Source organism: Palaemon carinicauda, chromosome 2 (genome assembly GCF_036898095.1).
Source record: "Palaemon carinicauda isolate YSFRI2023 chromosome 2, ASM3689809v2, whole genome shotgun sequence".
Lineage (NCBI taxonomy): Eukaryota > Metazoa > Arthropoda > Malacostraca > Decapoda > Palaemonidae > Palaemon > Palaemon carinicauda.
In genome coordinates this window covers 66,125,307-66,131,306 of record NC_090726.1, presented here as the reverse complement: position 1 = coordinate 66,131,306, position 6,000 = coordinate 66,125,307, and positions in this window count along the sequence as shown.

The window sequence follows — 6,000 nt, the reverse complement described above, 5'->3', positions numbered from 1 at the left end:
AGATAAACACCAAGAAATCTCGCCTCTCTCCAGCTCAGAAGTTCCAATGGTTGGGAATCCATTGGGATCTTCAGTCACACCGCCTTTCCATCTCGCAGAAGAAAAGGAAGGAAATACAGTAGCAGGGTCTGTCAAAAGACTGCTGAAATCCAAAAGGATCTCAAGACGACAGCAGGAACAAGTTCTAGGCTATCTACAGTTCGCCTCTGTGACAAACCCAGTGCTTCGTGCACAGCTAAAGGATGCCGCGGGAGTCTGGAGACGTTCTGCATCCATCGCTCGAAGAGACATCAAGAGACGGCTCCCAAACAGACTTCGGTTACTCTTAAAGCCGTGGTCGGAAGCAAAGGCCCTGAAAAGGTCCATACCTCTTCAACACCCACCTCCATCACTCAACATCCACACGGACGCTTTGCTGGAGGGTTGGGGAGGTCACTCCTACCAACAACAGGCTCAAGGGACATGGTCTCCCCTATTCAAGACGTTTCACATCAACATCTTGGAGGCCATGGCGGTCCTTCTCACTCTGAAGAAACTTTCTCCGCCTCCCTCGATCCACATTCGTCTGACTCTGGACAACTCGGTGGTAGTCAGATGTCTCAATCGTCAGGGCTCGAGATCGCCCCAGATAAATCAGGTGCTTCTCCCAATCTTCCGACTGGCAGAAAAGAAGAAATGGCACCTGTCTGCAGTTCACCTGCAAGGATTCCACAACGTGACGGCGGACGCTCTATCTCGGACAAGCCCGATAGAGTCGGAATGGTCTCTAGACGCAAGATCGTTCTCCTTCATCTCTCGCCAAGTCCCGGAACTTCAGATCGATCTCTTCGCAACGAGCGACAACAATCAACTTCCTCGTTATGTGGCCCCGTACGAGGACCCCAAGGCAGAAGCAGTGGACGCCATGTCACTGGATTGGAACAGATGGTCCAGGATATACCTGTTCCCTCCTCCCAACCTTCTGCTGAAAGTCCTCTCCAAACTGAGAACCTTCAAAGGGACAGCGGCCCTAGTGGCTCCCGGAGCAATTGGTACCCCCTGGTCCTGGAGCTGCAGCCCAAGCTGATCCCCCTCCCGGGCCCAGTTCTCTCTCAGCAAGTACAGAAGTCGACTGTCTTCGCTTCATCACTGAAAGTCAGGGACCTTCATCTCATGATTTTCTCTCCCTAGCCGCGAAGAAAAGGTTTGGGATCTCGAAGAAAAGTCTAGACTTCCTCGAGGAATACAAGACCGAATCCACACGACGGCAATACGAATCTATCTGGAGAAAGTGGGTCTCGTTCGTCAAAGCAAAAAACCCTACGGAAATCACCATTGATTTCTGCATGTCCTTCTTCATTCACCTTCATGGACAAGGCTTAGCAGCCAACACGATTTCTACCTGCAAATCGGCTTTGACTAGACCACTACTGTACGCATTCCAGATTGATCTGTCCAGCGATATCTTCAATAAACTACCAAAGGCATGCGCTCGACTACGCCCAGCACCTCCGCCAAAACCTATCTCCTGGTCCCTGGACAAGGTGCTCCATTTTGCCTCTAACTTGGACAACGATTCGTGCCCTCTCAAGGATCTGACTCAAAAAGTTATCTTCCTTTTTGCTCTCGACTCGGGAGCCCGAGTCAGCGAAATAGTGGCATTATCAAGAGACGAGGGTCATAACCTGTTCACAGATTCAGGAGAACTTACCCTCTTCCCTGATCCGACGTTTCTCGCAAAAAACGAATTACCCACCAAGAGCCCTGGAGAATCTGCCCCCTGAAGGAAGATGTCTCTCTATGTCCAGTAGAGAGTCTCAAGGTCTATCTTCGAAGAACTTCGGACTTTGGTGGAGGCCAACTCTTCAAAGGAGAAACATGGGGTAGCGACCTGTCACTGAAACAACTAAGAGCGAAAATCACCTACTTCATTCGCAGAGCGGATCCTGACAGTACACCCGCAGGTCACGATCCTAGAAAAGTCGCATCTTCTCTGAATTTCTTCCAGAGTATGGATTTCGAAAGCCTCAAGAGCTTCACAGGATGGAAATCTTCTCGCGTTTTCTTCAAGCACTACGCGAAGCAAGTGCATGAAGTCAAACATTTCGTGGTAGCCGCAGGTAGTGTTATGAAACCTGCAGTTTAACTCTGCATAGAACAGTGAGTTACTTGGGACTTTAACTCTATGGGTGCCTGTGTTGACCCTCGTGTGATACATAGTGATTTCATGGACACTTAGTGTTTCTCATAGACTGTTCTTTACTAGGTGAAAATGTCATAGACTTCACATGAGTGCCACATGCCTAGGGCATGATGTGTTTTCCCCATTTTAAAGACTGACGTTCCTCTGGAACTTGTGCTTTCTAATTATTTGAAATTTCTTTCAGATTCAAGATTGAAGTCTTCTAATTTTTATGTACATTATTTATTATTGTAAATTAACTTTATATCCCTTATTGCATTTATTACTATTATAACCTGCAATTGTGAAATAAAATGTCTATTTTATTACTTGTGCGTCTCTCTCCGCTCCTATTTACACTATGAAATACACGAATGTCATAGTTTCATTTACCCCTTTCTTTGAAATGAGAAGAATAATATGTTTTTGTCTGTAGTATATACTCACCTATGCTGTGTAATATTCCTAATTGAATACTTACTTACGCCATACCTTCGAGACCAGATTGTTCTCTAACCATGGAATATAGTGACTAACCATCACTTATCTACTGTTGAGAATGTTCCTACACGAATATTGACCATTCTGTCTTGTCTCCGAGACCTTCACGAACTCTCCGCAGGGTGAGTAGCCCTTCGATGACCACTTTGAATTTTGGTATAACCCGTTGGGACTTCTCTGCCGGGGGGGCAGGAAGCTGGATCCCCACGGAACCTCTACCGAGGTGACATTACATACCTCTATTCAAAGCCCTTGGCACTTACTCTAATAGGGGGAAAATTTCCACGATACATTGATTTTCTGGTACTCTTCCATCAGGACGTCATGGCTTGAGCCCAAAAAACGGATTTTGAGCGAAGCGAAAAATCAAAAATTTTAAATAATTTTTATTTTTCCTAACATACTTACCGAGAACTACTTTCTTTAGGAGATCACTGGTTATCTCTCTCTGCCGACCAGATTTTGAATAGTTACCCCCCCGCTCCGCGCCCTAAGTAGCTTTACCCCCGGCATCCAGGAATGTGCCCCGAGGGTAGGATTAAGGTAGGTCGCTTGCTAGCCGGGTCACCCTCCTCATTAAGTTCTATTGAATTAGCATCATGCTAGTAAGGGAAGAAGGCACTCGGGGAAGGAAGGGAGGGCCATTACCCGAAAGTAGTTCTCGGTAAGTATGTTAGGTAAAATAAAAATTATTTAAAATTTTTTATTTGTTCCAACACGAATACTTACCTCGAACTACTTTCTTTAGGAGACTTACACTTTGGGAGGCGAGAGTGCTAATCTGACCCACTGACCCGGCCGTTGAGGCCAAGAGGCCTCTGGATAATGGGACCTACCAGGGAGCGGAAGCGAGGGTAACTACACAAAATTCCACGTTAGTGTCTAGGAACTCACCTTTTGAAAACTTCTTTTGACGTTCCTTCTCGACGTGTAGTCGGGAAGGATGTGTTATTTTCTGGGAACAGACGGTACTCCCCGAAGAGGCAAGTAAGCAACTGGGTAGGAGGTAGGAAAACCGCACTTGTGCCTACCGGTCGCTAGTCTTGAGTGCGCCTGGGGTTTACCGTTACACCGCTTGGAGGGCGGAGATGACTGTTCCAATGGAGTACCCGACCAAGGATTTTCTTGAGTAGTCCTTGAGGTAGTGGGAAGTAAAGGTTGACTGGCTCGACCAAGTACCTGCTCGCAGAATTTGCCCTACTGCCATGTTTTTCTCAAAGGCTAAGGAGGTGCTCAGGCCCCTGATGTCATGAGGTCTGGGAGTGCCTGGCACTGCTATGCCAGCTTCCTTGTAGGATCTGGCGATAACCTGTCTCAACCAGAAGGAGATGGTGTTTTTGGAAACTTGTTTCTTATTAATACCTGTGGAAACGAAGAGGCTCTTGATATCCGGTCGGAGATGCGCTGTCCTTTCCAGGTATTTTCTAATTGTTCGCACTGGGCACAATTCTAAGTCTTCTGCATTACCTGTCTTAGGGATGGCAGGAATTGAGAAACCTTCAAACCTCGGGTCCCAGACTGCTAGGTTCTGAGTCTTGGCCACAAAAGGAGGTACGAACTTGAAGGATACTTCTTTCCACCCCTTTGAGTGAGAGACGTCGTATGACAAACCATGGATCTCTCCCACTCTCTTAGCGGACGCCAAGGCCAGCAAGAAGACGGCCTTGAGGGAAAGATCTTTGTCCATGATATCTTTCAAGGGCTCAAAGGGAGGACGACACAGCATCTTCAGGACCAAGGCTAAGTCCCACTGGGGCACCCTCCTCGCCTGAGGGGGGCAAGACTGCTCGAAGCTTTTGACAAGCATCGCTATGTGTCTCGAGGCCCCCAAGTCGATGCCCTTCCGGAGGAAGACTTGGCCTAAGGCAGCCCAAACTCCTTTTATGGCTGGGATTGACATCCCTACTTTGTCCCTGAGAAACACCAGAAACTCTGCTATGTCTGGGACAGAGGCCTTAAGAGGTCTAATGTGCCTCTCAGCGCACCACTTTGTGAAGGAGGCCCATTTTGCTTGGTATATCACGACTGACGACTTTTTCAGGTATAGCGACATTCTCTTAGCCGTGGAGGGAGAATAACCTTCCTTCTTCAGGAGCCGCTGGATAGTCTCCAGGCGTGAAGACAAAGGGAGAGTGGGTTGTCATGGAGCTTGAGAAAGTGAGGCTGGTGCAGAAGGTCTGACCTGGCGGGTAGAGGCCACGGCAGGTGACTCGTTAGGTCTTTTAGGTTTGCGAACCACTCCCTCTCCGGCCACCAGGGCGCTACCAAAGTCATCTTTAGGTTTCGGGCGGCCCTTACTCTGTTGAGCACTTGCCTTATCAACGTGAAGGGGGGAAAGGCGTAAACATCCAGATTGTCCCACTTGTGCTGAAAAGCGTCTTCCAGGGCTGCTTTCGGGTCTGGCACAGGGGAGCAATAGACTGGGAGTTGGGCGTTGAGTTTCGTTGCAAAGAGGTCCATCACCGGGGAACCCCAACGCTGAATGATGAGCCTGGCTACTTCCGGGAGGAGGGACCACTCTGTCCCTACTATCTGGCCCATTCTGCTGAGGCCTTCGGCCAGAACGTTTTTCTTCCCGGGAATGAACCTTGCTAATAACACCACATGATTTTCCTCTGCCCAATTCAGAATCTCTATGGTGAGATCGCACAACTCCCTCGATTTCAAGCCCCCCTGCTTCTTTATGTATGCTACTACCGTGGCGTTGTCGCACATCAACGCCACGGTGTTTCCTTTTAGCAGACTTGCGAAGTGTAAGCACGCCTTCTGGACTGCTTTCAACTCCAGGACATTGATGTGGAGTTGCTTTTCCCCTTCCAACCAGGTACCTCGTGCCGTCCCGTCGAGGAGGTGGGCTCCCCACCCTTGGTTGGAGGCGTCTGTGAACAGGAGTAATTCTGGAGGGCTGGTCCTGAAGGGCATCCCCTTGAGGGAGTTCGACTGGCAGTACCACCATTCCAGGGAGGGTCTTGTGTCTGGAAGGACTCGAATTAGCACTTGTTGTGAGTGTGTCTGGCACCAGAGGCTCTTGAGATTCCATTGAATGGATCTGAGCTTCATCCTCCCTTGTGGAACTAGTTTCTCCAACGAGACCAGGTTGCCTATCAGCCTCTGCCAGTCTTTCGCTCTCCTTGGTTGTTCCGATAGGAAGGGCTTGATGATGTGCCTGAGGTTCTTGATCCTGTCCTCCGAAGAGAAAACTTTTCCTTGCATGGTGTCCAATGTCATCCCCAAGTAGTTCATTCTGTTGGACGGGGATAGATTTGACTTCTTTGGGTTGATGACAATACCCAGATCTCTGCAAAACTGAAGGAGACTTCTCCCTTGTTCTTCCAAGA